The sequence below is a fragment of the Apodemus sylvaticus genome, chromosome 12, assembly GCF_947179515.1.
Source record: "Apodemus sylvaticus chromosome 12, mApoSyl1.1, whole genome shotgun sequence".
NCBI classification, from domain to species: Eukaryota; Metazoa; Chordata; class Mammalia; order Rodentia; family Muridae; genus Apodemus; species Apodemus sylvaticus.
In genome coordinates this window covers 97342348-97364118 of record NC_067483.1, presented here as the reverse complement: position 1 = coordinate 97364118, position 21771 = coordinate 97342348, and the positions used below count along the sequence as shown (strand labels likewise).

General features: G+C 48.8%; 1 protein-coding gene across 2 annotated transcripts in view; it reads right to left on the bottom strand.

Moving 5' to 3' along the window:
• The window catches only part of Ptpn14 (protein tyrosine phosphatase non-receptor type 14), a 147512-nt gene that overhangs the window by 119109 nt on the left and 6632 nt on the right, over positions 1 to 21771 (bottom strand). The window contains exon 1 of one of the 2 annotated variants that reach the window (XM_052200029.1): positions 1402 to 1885. The exons of the other annotated variant lie outside the window; for it this stretch is intronic. The gene's annotated coding sequence lies outside the window, so the exon portion shown is untranslated. Of the gene's footprint in view, positions 1 to 1401; positions 1886 to 21771 lie in introns of those variants that run through there. 2 annotated transcript variants of the gene reach the window in all.

The window sequence follows — 21771 nt, the reverse complement described above, 5'->3', positions numbered from 1 at the left end:
AGACCTGGGCTCCCAGGTTCAGCCTCACTTTGTGTTAGCAACCATTGAATTATGTCTGAGACACAATCACTTGGAGAGATTCTCTTCCTGCACATCACTAAGAGTGGTAAATCCATTTCACAGCCCTTAAAAACTCAGGCTGAGAGTTCCTAAGTGGTTAAGTGCAGAAACAGGCAGCTCCCCGGACTTAGTGTCCAGCTGGCCTTGCCAAACCCAGGAACCTCGGGTACCAGCAAAAGAGCCTGTCTCAAAAGCAAGGCAGACGGATGGACGGACGGACAGACTACACCTGAGATTGTCCCCTGGCCTCCATGTGCACTGCAGTATGCTAAACACCCGGACCCCAGCCTGTCTGGTCCCAGGCTCTCCAGTTAGCAAATCACCTGCCTCCCCCTCATCTACAGCAGTGACTAAGGACGGAACAACTTCTTCCCAACCTAACATCCCAGGCTGTAGTTCCTCAAGGATCCCAGCGAGTCAACCGTCTCCCGTGGGAGCACACCTGTTCCAGGGTCAGATGACAAAGGAGGGACAACTCACACTAGTTAAGGGGGTTCGAAAAGCTGTTCGGTACATCGTTAATGCCTTAAAAGGGGTTTCCTCCTCCTCTCCTGAGTCACACCGCCATCTCACTGTAGCTGGCAGATACCTTTGGCAAAACTCAACTTTTCCTGGCTGAACTAAGAAGGGACTGAAACTTCGGCGCCTGAGCCAAAGCTCTGTGTGCAAGTTAAAGGGTTCTCTCCCGAGCCCTTTCCAAAGCATAAAGGCAGAAAGCACACTGGACCTCCACCCAAGAGCTAGATTTGCACCCGACACCCTCATGCCCGGGTTCTCATGGGAAACTCCCTACACCACACTGTGCACAGAGGACAAGGCCTGTCACCCAGCAGTAAATCATTCGCTGCTCCCTAATTTCTTCACCCTCCTTTTGTAAATGAAGGCCAAGCTGGAAAGGGCCTCCTGTACCGTGTTTTTGGGCTTTTGTCTCTCAGGCCTACAGTGTAAACGGTCCTTTGAGAGGAAGGCACTGACCAGCACAGCACACTGCTGCCTCCACTAGAACACGAGTAGAGACCAGTCCCAGTGAGCGCTCATCAGGCAACGACGGCCGGCCGCCAGAGTGCTGCATTCCTGTGACAGATGGTTGGTTAAGATACGGACCTTCCCTGCCGAAATCATTCTTGCCTGATTAGCAGTGGAGCAAAACAAAAACAGAACACGGTTTGCTAAACTGCGTGTGAAGTCGCCTCTTCCTGGACGCACACCTTACCACCGGGGCTGTAAATATTTACTTTCCTTGGGAACAGATTCAAGGGAAATAGAACAGGGACTGATGTTTGAAAACACTGGATTAACTCGGATACAAATTAAAAAAAAAATTAAAAACCACACACATACACACAAAAGAAGCTCCGGAAGACAGGACGCACTGGGTGTCTCTTCTGGGAAAATCCTCCTGGTTCCAGAACGGCACATGTTCCCTTGGCTGCCTTCATATCCCAGCTGGGTCAGGATTTCCATCTTACCCCACTCCACCCACAGGGCACCGGGCACCGGGCATCGGGCACATTAGTTTCCTCTTGACTTCTAGAACACACACCTTCTGTGTGTGCTCCCAGCCACTCTCCCTCTCCTTCACGGTGACTTCTTTGTCAAGTTCTCTCTCAGACCTTCACCCTTTTGGTGTGAAGGCCCAAGCTCAATTCCCAGGTCCTGTCAGAGCATGGCAGCCAGCAGGTGGGCAGGGGCTGGGCAAAGACAAGTGGATTCCTGGAGCGTGTGTGTCAACCGGCCAGAGTTTCCTCATCGGCAAACATCGGGGTCAGTGAGAGACCTGGTCTCAAAACCGAAGGCTGAGAACAGAGAGCTCTGGCCTCCCAGGGAAAGGGAGTGAACTGGAGCCGACCCTCCCCCTGTCCCCTCCCTCTTCCCCACACCCTCCCCCTGTCCCTCCCTCTTCCCCACACCCTCTCCCTGTCCCTCCCTCTTCCCCACACCCTCCCCCTGTCCCCTCCCTCTTTCGCACACCCTCCCCTTGGCCCCCTCCCTCTTCCCTCTCTCTCCCTCCACTCTCCATAGCTGAAAACCCAACTAGGAAATGTCAGGGCTGGGATGTGCCTCAGTGGTAGGAGAGCTGGCCTGCAAGGTGAGGACCTGCATGCAATCCCTAGCATCAAACCATGGAATTTATTATCTGGGGTTCGGGTGTGGGTGTGGCACAGAAAAACCACTATTCTAAAACAAGCACGGTTTGGGGCAGCTGGGAGAGTCGGTAAAGAGAGCAGCCACTTCAGTTGCTGCTTCACGTCCTGAAAACACAGCCCAGGTTTTGATAAATGTAGCCCAGGCTGGCCTTGAACTCACTATATAGGACACGGTAGTCTTGAACTTAGCAATCCTCCCACCCAGGTCCCAAGTGCTGGAATTATAGGCCCATACTACCACACCCACCTCTGTTATTTAAAACCGTCTTTTTTTTTTTAGCTTTAAGTAAAGATCCCTTCAGCTGAACTGAAACTAAAGGAATAGCTGCACAAATAAAGACCATAAGATGATGTAATCAGGAAAATGGCCTCAGTCTGCCTTGATTCTGTTCCATAGTTCAGTATGATGGTTTTAGTCTATAGCTTCAGGAATTTTATTAAGTGCTTTTAAGTTAAAACAAAACAAAAACGAAAGATGAGGCCCACATCTACGGTGCCTCAGGTACAACCGCCTCGCCTCACCACGCCCTCCCATCCCAACATCCTGACTGCAGCCTTGCTCTTCATCCCCACCTGGGCAGACCCTCCTCATGCCACAGCCAGGCTCCGTGCCTCCAGGACAGCTGCTAACATGCCGAAAGATCTCCTGCAGTCACAGATGCATTCCAGAGAGAGTTTGGAAGGAGAGACGCCCAGGCCAGAGCCGACTCAGGGCTCCCGCCCAGGCGAGCTCCGTTTGTATAACCAAGGTGCTCTTCATTCATGCATCTCAACTGTGAAAAAGTCTGCGGGCGGCAGAGGCCACTGCCTGTACAAACCCCTGGAGTCTAATATTAAATGAAAGATTCTTCAACTCTATCCAGATGACAAACGTCCACAGAGGCCAGAGCTTTCCTATTCCTGGAAATCCTTCTTTTGAAATACAAAATATGGGGCTGGAGGGAAGGCTCAGCTGAGCAAGCGACAGGACCTGAGTTTGGATGTCCAGCACCAGAGTCAAATTCAGGCACAGCAGTGCACATCTGGAACTCAGTGCTGCTGGGTGACAGGGTGATGGGAAGGTCCCTGGGCTCATCTGCCAGCATTGCTGAAACAACAAATTCTAGATGTAGAGAGAGACCCTGCCCAAATAAATAAATATATAAGTGTAGGGTGACAAAAGACACCTAACTCTGACTTCTGACACACATACACATACAGTCACATACAAACACACAAACACAGACACGAACATACATAAGACACACACATAAATACACAGACATACAAACATAAACATGTACACAGACACATAAACATATAAACACAGAGAGACACATAAACATATACACAGACACATATAAACACACAGAGACACACATACAAACACATACACACACACAAACAAACACACATTCAGATAAAAGTAACTTTAAAAGCTAAGGCACAAGCTCTGAGTGCAAGTCGGTGGGAGGGGCAGCTCAGTGGTTGAGCAACTGCATAGACACCACAATGCCTGAGTGAAAAGAGATGGCAGGTGACTGAAGCCCCGTGTGTCAGTCCCTGTGGCACAGCACGGAGAGACTGGATGTAGCCAGGCCTGCTGGGATGCAGCACCACAGACAGGCCGCGGCCTGTGAGGACACCACACACTGCAAGGACACTGGCCACTCCTTCTACGGGCACCGGACTCTCTTATTGTTGACTCTACAAACTTTATTGTCTAAAACAATAAAAATACAATAGCAATGAACGATGCTGAGGTTTTCAGGTGTCTGGCTTTCAAAGCAGACTATGGTAATTCATGAAATCGGGTCCAGCTTAGCAGGAAATGCCAAATTAGGCAGTAAGGGCAGAAAGAAGTTCTGAGTCTGCATATGGAGGACAGGAGAGCAGAGCCTAGGACAGGGTTGAAAAGGAGCTAAAGGGGGCAGGGACAAGACAGTAAGGGGGTGAGAAAGACACTGCACAGATTTAATCGTGTGTGTGTGTGTGTGTGTGTGTGTGTGTGTATGTGTGTGTGTGTGTGTGTGTGAGAGAGAGAGAGAGAGAGAGAGAGAGAGAGAGAGAGAGAGAGAGAGAGAAGCAGAGTACTTGGAGGGAAGAATGGGCTCATGAATTGGGAGTCCAAGTGCGGACAGCTATGCTGCTATCTAGGTATGAAATGTCACAAAGAAACATCCTTTATACATTAACTAAGTAAATAAATAAGCCGCAGTTTTCAGTGGAGAAGATTCAAGAGCGTGAGTGAAGACTGTACCCGGGGCCCAGGTGCCTGGAAACCAGAGCAAACTGTAAAAGCAGAGATTCTCAACTGTGGGTCTCAACCCCTTTGGGGTCCCCTATCAGACATCCCGCAAATCAGTTATTCATGTTACGATTCATAACAGCAGAAGAATTAGTTATGAAGTAGCAAACAAAAGTGATTGTACGTCTGGGGGCCCACCAGAGCGTGTATTAAAGGGTGGCAGCATTAGGAATGGGGAGAGCCTCTGTGCAAAACGGAGGGTCCTGCCTCAGGTGGGGACAGCGGCACTCTTCACCACGTCCACCTCGGAGGATTCCACAGCCAGCCACTGGCAGGCGACTTGCAGTCTGCAGCCCTTCCGGTCCCCGGTACACGCTCCACACAAACCTCTGCACCCTGAGCACCCCTGGTGGAGCCTGACAGAGGAGCACAGACATGTCACGGGGTCCCTGGGATGCTGTCGCTGTCCCCCCTTTGCTTACAGGTTACACAGGCCGAGGCCAGCCATGTCACAAACATTCCTTGCTAGAAGCCCCAGGGTCTCTTTAAAAGGGCTAAACACTTTCCTACTTTAAAGTAATAATAATAATAATAATAATAATAATGTTTTGTGTAGCCCAGGATGGCCCCAAATTCACTCTGTGGCCCTTGAATCTCTAATCCTCCTGCCTCCACCTCTCCCAATACTGGGTTTACAACACCACCACTCCACCCACACATCCCTAGTGCTTTGAAATTAAAATCAATCCACAGTGGCCACAGGGCTACATGTCATCTCTGAGCGGGAGCTGTAAGTCCATGGAGGCCGTGGGAGGGAGCAGGAAGACCCCTCCCTCCCCAAGCTAGGTCACAGTTCGTGTACAAAGAACAGACATGTGCCTACAGTGACTCCCTGGGCAGTAGGGTGAAGAAAACCATTATCAGCCAGCATGCCAAGCACAGCAGCTCCTTCTGTGGCAAAACTACGCTGGAGAGATGTGATGCGGGCACCTAGCACTGCAGCTGCCACAAAAACAGCCACATGCCACACCACTTCTGCTAACGCAGTCAAGTCGGCCACCAGCCTGGCAGACCAAGAGAGTCACCACTCAGGACATTCCTAGCACACAATGAGTTCATACGTGAAAAATAAAATACGCATTTTTTCATGTACTGAAAAGCCACGCATGCATCAGATGGAGGAAGGCCTGTCACATACTTGGTGTGTTCATGGCCTGAAGAAAAGGTGCGCTGGCAATGCATACATGCGTGTATGTATGTACATGGTGCTCGTGGCCCACAGAGGTCCCTCAGTGGCGGTCAGGCTTCGCCAGCTACAGTAGCCCAGAAAAAAAAAAAAAAAACTCTAAAGCAACTAAGTAACGGCAGCTCCTAGCTTAAAAAGACGCACAAGCAAGGAGGAGTGAAAGAAACAAGATTACTAGGGCCAACAAGAGGGCATAGCCGGTAAAGGCGCTTGCCACCAAGTCTCAGGATCAGAGTTCAATTCCTAAGAACCACATGGCAGGAGTAAATCAACCCTCCCAAGTTGTCCTTTTGAGTTCTGTGCACACTAAGTGTAGACACGTATGCACGCGCGCACAGACAGATAGACACACACACACAATAAATGCTAACAGATGTAAAGAAAGCTCCCCCCAGGCAGATCAGCAGTTGGGGAACTGACAGTCGTAGTCAGCAGCAAATGCCCACTACTTACAAAACTCATCCAAAACCACAATATGAGACACTGGTTTTCATTTCCACTTAGTCTGCAAGAAAACCCAAACCAGAAGCTCCTCAGACCACTTCCTCACAAGAATAAAATATCTTCTTTCATTCATCTAGCACCCTCAAGAATCAAAAAACAGTTTTGGTACACTCCAGGAACCTGCAACCGGTCTTGTCCCTAATCTGAAAACACACAAGTCCAAGCATATTGTCAAGATTCAGACAGTTCGGAAGGCGGTTGCTTTTCAACAATATACTGGAGAATAGCCAATTTAACAAATTGCCAATTCGAGCAACTACCTATTCTGAAAATGAACAAGAAGGATATAGGTATCCAGGCAAGAGATCATAGCTAAGGAATATTTATGCAAGGTGTCCACTGTGCTAGGTTCTGAAGCAAGTGCTCTCCTAATTATGTTTAGCTTAAACCAGCTTTAAAAAAAAAAGAAAAGAGAAGAGAAGAAAAGAGAAGAAGAAGCCCACATTCCTTGAGTCTGAGCCAATTGGTGGGATGTTAAAGAGGCTGCTTAGAAACACAGTTGGCTGACTCTAGGCTATTTTAAACACTGGACAGGGAAAGTAAAAATGAAGATCGGAGATAGAGCCACAGACTGCAAAAGTGAAAGTTTCCCTGTGACAAAAGTAACTAACTGTGGAGATAAACATTGTGGCGTTCCTAATGACTTAACCTGCAGCAGCATCCTTGGTCCTGAAGCTGCGGATGATAGAAATTACACTTACAAATGCTGGTAAGCTGAGACTGTGTGGGGAAAGGAGGGCGGGAGAAGATGTAGACCCAAAGGAGATCTGAAAACTGCAAGCCTGGCCAGGAGCTGACTGCAGATGAGATAAGGCCCTGACGGGCAGGAACCTGATGTGAGTACCTGGCGACAGGTACTCCCCAACAGAGGCGCTCTCCTCTCATTTCTGCTGATAAGTCCCTGACAAAACCCAGTTAGCTCAGAGTTCCAGGGTCCAGTCCACCCTGGCGGAACCTGAGGTATCCAAATCCACAGTCAAGGGCAGAGGGGAATCCACGCTGGCATGCCTGCCACCCAGCCCAGTTATTTCATTTACACAGACTGGAACCAAAGCCTAGGGAATGGTGCCGCCCACAGCAGCTAGTGTCATAAACTAACACAATGCCCCTGCCCCTGCCCAGACACACCCATAGGCCAACCTGATCTAAATAATCCCTAATGAAGAATTCTTCCCAGGTGAGCTACACTGTGTCGAGTTGGCAATCAGAGCACACCATCACAGGTGAGGGGTCCTTCGACCAGCACGGAGGGCCAGTTCCCTTTCCTCATCCTCTCCTTTGCTTTGTGCACCTCTGTGCCTTATACCTCTCCTTAACTTTCTTTTTTTGTGGTTGTTTTTGTTTTTGTTTTTTTCCGAGACAGGGTTTCTCTGTGTAGCCCTGGCTGTCCTGGAACTCACTTTGTAGACCAGGCTGGCCTCGAACTCAGAGATCCACCTGCTCTGCCTCCCAAGTGCTGGGATTAAAGGCGTGCGCCACCACCGCCCGTGTGTAGCCCAGGCTGGCCTCGATAATCCTCCTGCCTCTGCGTCCTTCAGCAAATCCTGTGGGACCCCTCCCTTGCTTCTTCTCCATCTTGGCTTGACAGACTCCTGACTGTAACTGACATCATCTTCAGCTGGTGACGTCTTGAAAATGAAGATGCATGTTAAATCACTGGGCATCCTTCCTAACCCTGAACAAAAGCACAGGCATCCCTCAGCCTGGCTCTATGGACATGAGACAGAGCTTCTCTGCATAGCCCTGGCTGGCCTGGAACTCACAGAGATCCACTAATTTCTGCCTCCAGAGCACTGGAATTAAAGGTCTGTGCCACCAACCCCTTGCTACAATGAAATGTTTACTATTTTGTATTTTTACTTTAGAGATGTTACAATACTTGTAAAATCTATACAAGTATTCCACAATCAAGAAACCCTTCTCAGCTGGGCATTATCTGGGAATCTAAGAGTAACTTGTCTTAATTATATTGGGATAAGACAGAAAAATGTATTCTATTTGTCCTTTGTGTGTGTGTGTGTGTGTGTGTGTGTGTGTGTGTGTGTGTGCTTGTGTATGTGTGTATGCATGTGTGTTTGTATTATGTGTGCGTGCGTGTGAGCGCGCGTGAGTGCGGGTGTGTGTGTGTGTGTGTGTGTGTGTGTGTGTGTTGTCTTTTAAAATGTAGTCCTGACGGGCAGTGGTGGTGCACGCCTTTAATGCCAGCGCTTGGGAGGCAGAGGCAGGCAAATTTCTGAGTTCCAGGCCAGCCTAGTCTATTGCGTAAGTTCCAGGACAGCCAGGGCTATACAGAGAAACCCTGTCTCAAAAAACCAAAAAATAAAATAAGATAAAATAAGATAAAATAAAATAAAATAAAAAGAAACTCTTCTCATTCCAAACATTTCAGGTAAGGAACGCACAACCTGCATCCCGGGATGGACAACAAACTTCCCACTAGCAGGTTCTTCTCGTAGCTAAGGCTTTCTCTGGGGAAGTCACTCAACTGCCTCCCAAGCATTTCTCTTTTCTGGCTTGTCAATAATCCTCTCTTCCCATTGGAGACTTCCAGCCCAGAATTAAACACACACACACGCGCACACACACACACACACACGTCAAATTATTTCAAAATAAGTTATGAAACTCTCAAAACAAACTAAAGAAATCTGCCCCAGTGGCTATCAGGAAATCAGAAACCCTAGAGAAGGCCTTGCAATTCCCCAAGGAGACAAATGACCCTCTCAAGAGGCCAGAGATAAGACACATAGGTAATGCAGGCAGCCCAAGAACACTTGTGGAGTTACACTGTATCGGTACTGTCCCTTAGATCTGTCTCAGCTGGGCAGTACATGATCTAAAACGCCAGGGCTATGTAAAAATACACGCCCACAAAATCTGCGGGGTTTGTTGAGTGAGGGGACAGGGGCTCGTGTGGTTCACCATGGAGAATGACCCTGAACTTCTGAGCCTCCTGCTGCAGCCTCCCAAGGGTTGGTATTGCAGGGATGTGTGGCTGAAGATAGACTCCAGAACCTCCTGAATGCTAGTCACATCCTCAGCCCAGTGTCACATGAACCCACGAACATTACAGCCTCAGTTTTCATAAGGAACAGAGGTCACAGAGAACTATTAGCACAAACAATTTTTTTTATTTGTTTGATTTTGTTTTGTGAGACAGGGTTTCCCTTTGTAATCCTGGCTATCCTAGAACTTTCTCTATAGACCAGGCTAGCCTCAAACTCAGAAGTCCGTGCCTGCCTTTGTCTCACAGCGCTGGGACTAAGGCAAGCACCAACGAGCCCAGCCCAAAACCAAAATTTAAGCTTACTGTTTACGTTTTCTGCTTCAGTCTTTTCCTGGACAAAAATAACACCCACCTCCACACACACCCCCAAGTAGTAGTTTTTTTCTTTTTCTAAGATGAAAACACACAGGTTTCTTCTTTGCTCTGACCACTAACTCAACTGCAGACTTAAGAGATTTCAAGAATGAAATTCATGTGAATTTTCACAGAAATATGCAGCTAGGAATCCCAGAAATCACCTTCTACAGGACTGACTACATCAAGCCAAAGGAAACTAAGTCACAGTCTCACTCATACATCTGGAACCAAACTAGCTACTAGGTGTCAGAAATAAGTCTCAGGTTCTGAGGTCCAGTGTCCAGCTCTTTGCTGACCACAGGGCAAAGGGGGGCATGGCTGGGGATCCACAAAAATTCAGCCTGATCTCCGTGGCTGCGTGTCCACACTGGCTGGTGTCGTCTTAGCCTAATTTAACAGAACACATGCTTAGGGCACAAAACCTTGGGTTCAATACACTGCAAGTGCACGCGCACACACACACACACACACACAAGAAGGTATACAGGAGGGTTTGGGAGGAAGAGAAGAGAGGAAGACTGTAATTATAATCTCAAACTAAAATTTAAAAATCTAATTCAAATAAATCAAGGAGGAGGGTAATAAGGCAGAAAGAGCTCTCTCAACGTGTTCTAGATCTAAGGATATAGTTTATGTGTGTAAGGCCCTCGGTTTAATTGTCCCTAGGAACACACATCCATGCAGACACACGTGCACAAACACATGCCCAGACACATGTGTATTGGTCAATATATTGTGGATTATGGAAAAATAAAGAATCTGAGTCTCAAAAGAGACTTATCCATGATGAACTAAAATTAAAATTAAATCTACTTCAGAAATTGAACTCCAAAGATCCCCCAGCGAGCGACCCAAACTCTTCCTTAGCCCTTATCCTTAGCTCTGAGGACCGTGGCACTCCTTTGTGAAATGAGGTGAGAGATGTTTGTAGTTCTGACATAGGTGCAAGAGCTACGTGAGTCCTAGATTCCCTCCTCCCCCACATGACCACAGGCAAGCACATGAACAAGCAGTTGTCCACATAAACAGGGACACACACACACACACACACACACACACACACACAGTGCAGTTCTCCCAATCTGCAAGGGCCCTGAAAATGTTCTTGCCTCGTCTTCAGAGTCCTGGAGCTGCCCCTGAGGAAGGTTTACAGGTTTGTCTAGACATCAGTTTCTAAATAGAAGCCAAAGATGCAGTGACAGGCAATGCCACACTTGTAAAACAGAACAAGAGAGAGACACGGTTGGTGATAAAAGGAGTTCATTTACAGTTCGGGCAAACACTGTAGGAAGGAAACCCACTCTCGGTTTCAATGCAGTGTTTCTGATTTGGTGAAAACCAAAAAGCAAAGGCAAATCTACAAGCTGCGGCGGGGAAAAGCTACCACCACCAGGCAGGGGAGGAGCAGACCTAAGACACAACCTTGCAGCGAGGTCCCTGGTTGGTGCAGTTGCTTTTGCCCTTTACCCTTTCGAGCCCTGATGCTCTTGCCTTTCCGCCGCTGTACTTTAATATAAGAGTGAAGACTGGATGCCTTTCCAGAACCAGCTACCAAAGCCAGGTGTGGCGGTACCCTCTCGTAAACCCAGCATTCCAGAGGTGGAGAAGGGAGGATCGGGGTTCAAGGTCATCTTTGGCTACAAAGAAAGTTTAGGTCAGCAGGAGATATATGACACACTATCTCAAAAGTCCCCCCCAAAAAATTAAGATTAAAAAGATTACTGGGAAAAACATATAAAGCCAAAGAGACAAAGCAAAAGCATGAGAGGTTTTTATAAAGACTTTCAGAAACCAGGAAACAAAGTTAATAACCCTCATTTTTCTCAACAGGATAAGAAAATATCAACTTTTCTAAATCTTTTGGTTTTAAGATACCACAAGCAATTAGTAATTGCAAAACCCGGGGTAATCGGGGTATCGGGAAGGCTGCACATTTAATAATATTAATAAGGGCACCTAAGCTGACAGTGCCCCGGGGAGCTGTCTGCCCATGTAAAAAGATCAGCCCGGCTTGTCCTCTGACCCAGAGTCCACTTTGGAAACCATACCCCAGGGGCGACACACTCCAAGTAAAGGAAATGTCATTTAGCCCATGTTGTTTTCACACTTCCTTACTTACAACTGTTGAAACTAGACAAACTCCCAATACTGGACTCCAAGAAAAGAGTTCCATCCATTACAGTACAATACAAACTGCAGTTACCGATGCCCATGTCTGCCCACCCCCATCCTGCCGCACACCCGATTTCCCTGTGGTTAGGTTGAAGGGGGAGCCTGATCCTCCAGCTGATAATTTGAGGCTTCTGCATGTATTATGCTCTGCCTGATGGGGTGTAAACAGGCAGTACGCTTGAACTGGTGGCTCTACACACATGGTGGCTCTACACAAATCACGTGATTCCTGGCTGGGATGCAGCTCGGCGAACAAGAGTGCTTTGTCTAGCATGCAGGAAGCCCTAGGCACAGTCCCCAGTGCTGCATAAACCAGGCCTGCCATCCCAGAATGCCAGAGGTAGAAGCCAGGGGATCAGAAGGTTAAAGCCATCTACTACATAGCAAGTGGGAGGCCCAGCCTGGGCTACTCAAGATCCTGTCTCAAAACACAAACAAACAAAAGACAAGAAAAGACTTGTTTTGCACCACACTGCTGTGGGCGGGAGACAACGCAGTCCAGGAAGGTGCTGTCTTATGTGGCTCCTGCAGTGATCACTGTGCAAAGCTAATGACCCTCATGCTGAGGGCCACAGCCCAACTATGGTATTCACGGAGCACAGAGAAGGAGTAAACGTCAGCCACTAAGGTGCTGGACCCACGGCCTTACCAGGACAAAGCAAAACAAAAGCAAAAAACAAAAAACCAGTTTTGATGACAGTACCTTGTCACAGAAATGTGCCAAGCTATAGACTAGCTGGTAATTTTTATATGAAAAGAAATTACAGAAAAAAAAACAGAAAATACCAGTTATCTCCATATATAACAAGTCAGTAAGCACCAATTATGATATAAGTTTCTTTCCATCAATGAAATGTATGATACACACACACACAATCCCTAAATACTATCATTATAAATGTGTTTTAGCAATTTTATATCCTAGGTGTGCCAGCACAGACTAACTTCCAGCCACTGAGGAGACTCAGGATAGAAGACTAGGAATGTGAGAGCAGCCTGGATGACACGAAAAAATGTGGCCTCAGATTTTTAGCTGAGAAGATTTTTCTGCTTCAAATGATGGAAAAAGTCGTGAGCAAAGGAAAAGGTGCAGCCAACATGACAGTCAGTCTAGTGAACGGCCCGCCCTGCTTGCCTCTGAGTACCCGGCAGAGGCGTCCACAATTTCTCCGTCAGGCTACGAAGAAGACAACTACAAAGAAGGCTGGGCTGAAACTCAGTGGTGGGCGCCAACCAACATGCAAACGCTCCGGGTTCAAGCCCAGACCTGGAAGCAAAACAAAACAAAACAAAACAGCAACAATAGCAACAACAACGAAACAAAACAAAAACCCAAACAACAATAAAACTCATCTCCTGTAAGTATATGAAAGTGAGGGGTCACAGAGACTATTTACTGGGATAAACGACCTCCACATTATTAAACACTGTGTAAAAATAGATATATGTGAATGGATGAATGAATGAATGAATAAATAAATAAATAAATAAATAAATAAATAAATAAAGCCAGATCTGAAAGAGCATCACGGTCTGAAAAGGTGGGTGGGCCACCTCTATCTTCATAACCAATGACTAAATCCCATTGTTTCTGAAAGTCACTAGAATCACTAAAGCCCTCAGAACAGCCTCGCTCATGGACATCTCCCCTAAAGGAAATTCAACAAGAACTAGAAAAATGTATGTGAACAATCATCACTGCCATGCTTCGGGGGACAAGTGTAACAGTCATTATCGACTTGACAGGATGTAAAATCAGCTATGAGACAAGCCAAGTACCATGACCAGCCTGAGGGGAGCAATGCACTCTGAGCAGGGGTGAGCTGGTTGCCACAGGACTGCGGGGTTCCCCCAAACAGCCAGACTGTCTTCAGCAACAGTCTTAGCAGCCAATCCTGGCTCACGAGCAAAAGCAACAGCTGTCACCATTGAAGGGACCTCCAGGGTCTCCCCGGCCAGCAATCCTCTCTTGGACACTGGCTTCACATTTAACTGGCCCACGGCTTCCTGTATGCCCACTTTCACCCACACGAGGCACCTTTATTCACTCTGTAACATCTGCAGAAGTGTTACCCATGCTTCCCGCAACCATAAAGCTCCCAAGGATTCCACAGCTGCACCCAGCCCTCTCCCCATCCTGCTCCTATAGATGCGTTTCTATGTCTCTCAAACAGGCTTCCCAACTCTTAAGTGCTCAGGATTAGCACTACGCCATCTACAGGAGACAGGCAAGATGACAACCAAGATCTCAGGGCCACCGTCCTGTGACAAGTATGAAGCTGGGACAATAACCTCGAGGAAATGCTCCTTAAGTCTATTTTATCACACTCCAAGCAAGTGTCTGTGGTCTTGGAACTCAGCAACAACGACAAAAAAATACTAAAGGAAAATCTTACGCAGGTCTATGGTAGCATGAAAAGCCACGGCGCCACACCTGCCCTTTCTGAGCAGCCATACGGGGGCACAGCCGTGAGGGAGCACAGCCGTGTGGGGGCACAGCATCCACAGGAGTTACTGCTGCAGCTCCGTGTAATCAGCAGACACTCTTCCTGAGCACACCAGCTTCCTTATCCCGGGCATTCCCACAGTGCCTGATTTGCACCTCCAAACCTCCCATGGGCTTAGCAGCAACCAGCTCAGGCTACATAGCAAGAAATAAGAACAGGGTAGACCACTGTGCCCACCAGCTTCCTGGGCTTGGTAGACCCTTGGCTGCTGGCACTGCACCATAGCTGCAGCCAGCTGATGCCTTTCCGTTGGCCACACCCCAGGAGCAGCATATTCCAGGAAGGGAGATGCCCACCCTTAGGTCAAGTTTAATCATTTTTACTTGTTCTGCTCTATTGCCGTGTGTATCCGCTGCTGCTGGGGGCCAGGGTGGTACCGGGAACTGTGGCACGCCTGGCTCCGAGCCCAAATACTTTGCACATTAACAGAACACCAACTCACCGTGGGGCTTCTAGGCACCGCCCTGCCTGGTCCTCACTTGCAGGTGCCCCTGGCCACTGCATTCCAGAAGAGGCTGCTGTGGTTTCTACCCATATGAGTTCCTTCCCCAACAGTGGCCAGCACGGTGACACTCAGGAAGGCACTGGATCTCCACCCCAGCCCCAGTGCCTCAGCTGCGCTGGGTTCTCTCCACTCTGGGGAACAGTTTTCTCTTGCCTGGCAGACTGGGCATCATGCGACACCTCTCTTGTATACCCTTGTTCCTCCTCTTTACTACCTGATGCTCCCATGGAGCCCAGGGCTCTGGGGCCCAGGAAGGGCTCCTTTGCAAAGACCAAGCCTTAGGTCACCCCCAGGAGGAAGAAATGGCAAGTCAGTTTCTAGACCTCACCGGCTCGTTTCTACATTCCTACACAAATCAGAAGCTGTGTTGGGGACACCACGCATGCCCCAAATATCCCTTTACTGTTGTGCCTCCCTTAAACAAGCAGGTTGCCTCTGGGCAGCCATCCCAGCCTCAGTTACACATCTCATTACACATTAGCAGCAGCCAGGCAGCCCACATAGCCACTTGCCCACACCCTCACCCTCATGTTCTAGTCTCGGGACCATAATATTTGCTCTAAACCCTAAGCTACTCTTAGGGTGTCTCCACCTAACACAGTGGACCCCATTCACCGCTTCATACCAGAAAAAGATGGCCACCCATGGACCTCCCATCCACCTCCAAGCTGCCCCACCTCCTAATGCTCCAGCCGGTCTCACTACCCGTTACAAGACTTGACAGCAACCACCACGGCCAGGAGGCACAGCACGGGAGGAAGGACAAACACACTGGGGTTCCTCCCCAGCCAGGTCAGCCGCAGCTGCAATCAGTGCCATTCTTGACTCTGTCATAATTCTACTGATCATGCTAAGAGCTTGTCCCCTGGGGAGACACAAACTTCTGCCTCTCCCTGAAAACCCGAACAAAGAAACAAAAATCACTGGAGATAAACCAGAGAATAACTCCACCAGCATCCAACCTCGGGAGCCAGTGCAGTGCCCTGGGTCTATTTACAGAGCATAGGCAACCCCAAAGCAACGGCACCTGGGAAGTCTTACCTGAGGATGGCGAGAACTTCTCAGTGGCTGCACAGATGGGCACCCTCGCCCCTAAGTTTAACCTTCTAGAGATCTGTATGTATACTCTCCAGCACTCCTGGAGACAGGTCCACGGGCAGTTAGGACAGGCTCGAATACAACAGGCTGGAAGCTGCAGGAGGGATGGATCCTCTGCCATCTCAGGTGAGGGTCGGTGAGCCTTCCCGCCCCTCCCAGGAGAGAACACCACCAAGACAACCTCAGCCGTCTCATAAAGGAGCCCCGGCTGATCCTACGCAGATAGAGGCTCATTTTCAGGAATGCTGACTGATCAATCACCGTACTACTGTTTCCCTTAATCCAAGATGGAATCTTCTAGTGTTGGCAAGAACACTATGTCACAGTGTCCCTGACAATCTCTCTGTAAATAAAAAGTTAAGGTGAACAGTATTAGGTAATGGTTTCTCTTCGGCCCTTGAGAGCCCTTGTGTACGTTCATTTCACCCCTTAGCTTTTTCACTCTAAACACATGCTGCTATCACTCACAGTGCCCCTGAGGACTTCAGCATTCATTCTCCTCCAGGCCCCTCTTAGCCCACCGCTCCTTGTTATAACAGTCCATGCACACCACATGGTGTCCAAAACCTTAACCTTTTACAGCGGCAGAAGCTATTCTACCCTGCGACTTGGCCCTTCTAATGCCATACTGCAGAAACCTCTACAAACCCAAGCTCTGGATTCCTGCCCAGATCCCCACTCACCTCTTCAACTAGTATCTGCACCGAGTGGCCTTACACGGGCCCAGTGTTTGTATAGCATTCTGCATGATCTTCGGAGGTCACTTAGCCTCTCTAAGCTGTTGTCAAACAGCCCGGTGACAGCCAGAGTTCACGGGGCTAGGTCGCAATCAAGGAAACAACCCACTTAGAGTGCTAGATGGAGTCCTTGCAGGTCTAAATGCCAAGCCTACGTGGCTCTGCAGGGTGTCTCAAGGGTCATCAAGTCTGCGTCTTATCACACACACACACACACCTGCAGCCCCCTTCCCCCCCCCCCACTCATCCCCTGAAGCCCCACTGCAGGACAGGGCTCTTAGGAAAATGACCTCCATCCCAAACACACTCTCTGGACCTCCATCTTCCCACATCGGAGAGAATGCTAACTGTCGCCCAGGGGCTTAGATGAAATCTCTTTGCTTGAGCTGTCCCCACTGACCCTGCTGTCAATATTAAACTTAACACACCACCGTCCTCCATTCTGACCACTAGCACTCCTCGGAACAAACTGAAGCCAGGAGGCTGCGAAGGAGCTCCCGCCTCTCCACTCCAGAGCAAGGAGCACAGGCGGCCCGCAGCCAGCACAGCAGAAGAGTGTCCTCAGGCGGGTGTGGCCAAGCTCACAGACACTTCACAGTGTGGGAGGGAAGAGGGGCAGGGAAGCCGGAAGACTACTCAGTGTTTAAGACTCTCACAGGTTAATGGCTGTGATGCTTTTCCTGGTTGTCAACTTGACTACATCTGGAATTAACTGACACCCAAGCAGCTGGGCATACCTGCAAGGGAATTTTTTTTTATTTATTTATTTATTTATTTATTTATTTATTAATTAATTAAATCATCTGAACTGGGAAGAACCACTTTCAATGCAGATCTTTTGAGGTGGGAAGATCTACCTTTTATCTGGGCCACACCTTATGCCAGCAGTTTATATGGCAAACATGGAAGAAGGAAGCTGGTTCTCCTTGCCTGCCTGCTCTCACTCTTCCCTGGCATTACAGCCTGCTTCTTCAGGATTCCAACGTACACTGCAGACCAGCTGAGACGTCCAGCCTCGTGGGCTGAACAACTACTTGATTCTTGGACTTCCCATTGGTAGACAGCCATTGTTGGACTAGCTGGACCAAACCTGCAAGCCACCCAATAAATTACACACACACACACACACACACACACATTTATTCCAGAAAAGAAAGATTATAAACAGAAAAATATATGTGAAGAGAAAACTCACAATAAAATTACCAGTCAAATCAACTGCCTTTAAAGCACAGGAAATGTCTGGAAGGACAGGGAGTCAGGAAGCTGAGGCCAACCAGGCCAGCCAGGGAGGATCAATTGCTAAGCAGAGCCTGGACTGCTAGTGTGTGTGCAACAAGAGGCAGTCTGCTGTGTATGTATGTGAGTGTAGGCTTTGAGTGCCTGCTATGTATGCTCATTTGCATGCAAGTACCCAAGTACATACATGTGTACACTTGCCTATAGAAGCCAGAGCTTAATAAAAGGTCTCTTTCTCCATCTTATTAAGTCAAAGTCTAGACTGACTGGCCAGAGAGTCCTAGGGACCCTCCTGTGTCCATGCCACAACCCTAGCATTAGGTTACCGGTGCACATTATCAAGTCTGGCTTTTACTGTGGGTGCTGGGGATTCGAACTCAGATTCTCATGTTTGTGCTGCAAGTATTTTCCTTACTGAGCCATGCCCTCGGCTCCTGGGATGTGTCTAACATGAACTATCTACTTAGGAAACAAAACAGTAGCACATTCCTGTACTGATGCCATACACCCACCAGGCTTGGTGCTTGTCTTTGCCTGTCTCCTTAAACCCTTCTTCACATCTGGATCCCCAAGCAACAGAACACAGCAAGAAAGGTCTCAGGTAGGGGAGTGGGAGTATGAAAACTGTCTTAGAAAGGCTCTGAAGTAGAAACCACGAAGAGCCACAGCAGCGGGACAGCAGGACAGCAGCTTACACAACTCGACAGGATGTCGTGACAGCCTGGAAGAACTGTAATAATGCAGGGTCTGGCATGGGCGGGTCTGGTGAACCGCTAGCTACAGGTGACCAACAGCAGAAGAAAGGCCATACTGTGAGCTACTGACGCACGTGGCAGCTCCCAGGCAGCTGAGAGGCCAGCACAGAGGGCATGAGAGCCTGTGAGGGAAGACCCGAATCATCAGGGCATGAAAGCCAAAAGTACCATGGAGGGAAGCCCTGACCCAGCTCAGGGAAAGTGGCGTTTGGGGGTCCCAGGAGATGGCTCGGGCAGGTGCAGGGCGTGTCAGAATGCAGGATGGAGGAGACAGCACGGGAAATAATGAGTCAGCTCAGGAAACACCTGCTGCCTGACAGAAGCCCAGGCCCAGTGGGATAAAAATCTGACGCTCTCAGGGGTCTATCTGAGGGTGTGTTCAGAGGACCCGACAGTGAGTTGACATCTATAAGTAACTCGTGACAAATCACTTTCATGACCACAGAATCTCCTTCCACCCTTTTGCCCTGGGGACAGACCCAGCAGTAAGAATCAGTCTGGAGCCCCTGGATCTGGAGATGCAGCCAGGATGTCATCACCACCTATTTCAGCTCTGGAAGTAAAGCAAGCTGCCTTGGTCATAAGCAGGGTGACAAGCCTGCCCCTGGTTCTTTAAAACTAACTAATAACTGGGTTCAATTATACACACCTTTGATCCCAGCACTCAGTAGGCAGAGACAGGGAGATTCTGTGATTTGACGCCAGTCTGGCCTATGTAGCTAATTCCAGACCACGCAGGACTAGAAGAGAGACCCTGTCTCAAATGAAAAGTGGACTGTGCCTAAAGAGTGACGGCCACGATTTTCCTCTGATCCTCACATGCATGCACACATATATGTGCCGACACATACATACACAGACCAGGATGTAGAGCTGCTCACTGAAGGATGCCAGGAGCCTTTCCTCCTGAGACGAGGTGCAAGACCAGAGTGAACAGAAAGGATGTGGGGTTCTCAGAGCTCAGAAGCATAAACACCTCAGCTGGCCCTGATCCTCAGCCATTCCCAACCCACACTTGTCTACGACGTTCACAACTACTCAGACTTCAGGGATTGAAAATGGGAGGAAACAGTCATGCTTCTGAAGAATCCAAGCAAAGGCAGATCGTTAGGAGCCAGATCCTTAGGGCTGGAAGTTGATCGGCTATTTGCCCAACAAGCATGAGGCCCTGAGTTCAGATCCTCAGAAGCCATGTAAATGCCAGGTGGGGGTAGCCCTCTAATCCTGGCACCTCATAGGCAGACATGGGATCCCTGGAGCAAGATGACTCAGCTAGACTGTCTGTTGAGCTCTGGATTCTGATGAGCATCCCTGTTCAATACGTTAGCTGACTGAGGAAAACATCCCACAGAACCTTGGGCCTCTTGGGAACATACACATATGCGCATACACACACACACACACACACACACACACACACATACACACACACACACACACACACACACACACGAGCACACACACATACACAGGAGCACACACACCAACATGCAAAGGAAGCATAACATCATTATCATCTTTAGATGGTATCTTAGAGGTGTGATTTGTTTCCACACATGAAGAAGTAAAAAGTATACAGGAACACTGACATCTGTTTAAATTTTTAAATTGGGGGCTAAAAGGATGGCTTGGTGGTTTGGAGCACTGGCTGATCTTGCGGAGAACCTGGGTTCAATTCCTAACACACACATGGTGGCTCACAGCCATCTGTAACTCCGGTTCTTTCCAGAGTTCTCATCTCCATGGATACCCGGCATGCACATGATAGACATACAAACACGCAGGCAAAACACTGAGAAACATAAAGTAAAATAAAATAAAATAAACTGTCTTTTAAAAATGTTTTTAAAGTTTTACTCATATACAGTCATTAACAAGATGTCTTTTCCCATGGCCATTACTGTTTCTTAGGGGATAAGTAATAAATTCAAGGCAGAACGCACTCCTGACCCTCAGGTCTACATTTCAAAAAGGCATTCATTCACTGAGTTGGTAATTTTCTATTTTATTTTTTTAAAGATGTCTTTAATTATTTTATGTATGAGTGCTCTATCTGCATGTACACTGCACACCAGAAGAGGGCATCAGATCCCACTACAGATGGTGGTGAGCCATCATGTGGCTGCAGGGACTTGAACTCAGGACCTCTGGAAGAGCAACTGATGCTCTCAACTGCTGAGCCATCTCTTCACCCCCAAGTTTATAGGGAGTGGCTAGGAGGCCTTGGGGAGCAGTGTCAGGGGAGGTGGATTTATCTGAGAATGAGGTAAGAGACAGACAGGGGTCAGGGCATTGTAGGAGGGAATGAAATAAAGAAGGGAAGTAATCCTAGGGGAGGATGGGAGTGCAGTGTGGAGAGAGGATGGGGGAGGGGAGTGCGTTGTAGAGAGAGGATGGGCAGTGTGGAGAGGGGGTGGGGGAGGGGAGTGCAGTGTGGAGAGAGGATGGGGGAGGGGCACAGTGTGGAGAGAGGATGGGGCGGGGAGTGCACTATGGAGAGACAGTGGGAGAGGGGAGTGCAGTATGGAGAGAGGATGGGGAGGGGAGTGCAATGTGGAGAGAGGATGGGGGAGGGGCACAGCATGGAGAGAGGATGGGGGAGGGGAATGCAGTGTGGAGAGAGGATGGGGGAGGGGAATGCAGTGTGGAGAGAGGAGAGGGGAGGGGAGTGAAGTATAGAGAGAGGATGGGGGAGTGCAGTGTGGAGAGAGGATGGGGAGGGGAGTGTGTTGTGGAGGGAGATGGGGGAGGGGGAATGCAATGTGGAGAGGATGGGGAGGTGGAGTGCAGTGTGGAGAGAGGGTGGGGGATGGGGAGTGCAGTGTGGAGAGAGGGTGGGGAATGAGGAGCACAGTGTGGAGAGAGGGTGGGGGATGGGGAGTGCAGTGTGGAGAGAGGGTGGGGGATGGGAAGCACAGTGTGGAGAGAGGGTGGGGGATGGGGAGCGCAGTGTGGAGAGAGGGTGGGGGATGGGGAGTGCAGTGTGGAGAGAGGGTGGGGGATGGGGAGTGCAGTGTGGAGAGAGGGTGGGGGATGGGGAGTGCAGTGTGGAGAGAGGGTGGGGGGTGGCAGTACAGCTTGGAGAGTAGGCAAAGAACCTTTACCACAAAAGCAGTGAGATGCAAATGGCCTTAGTAATTTAAATAAAAACATTTAATTAAGTTCTTAAAAACCCTTTGCTGTTGTTCTTAAGGAACAGTCAAAGAATAT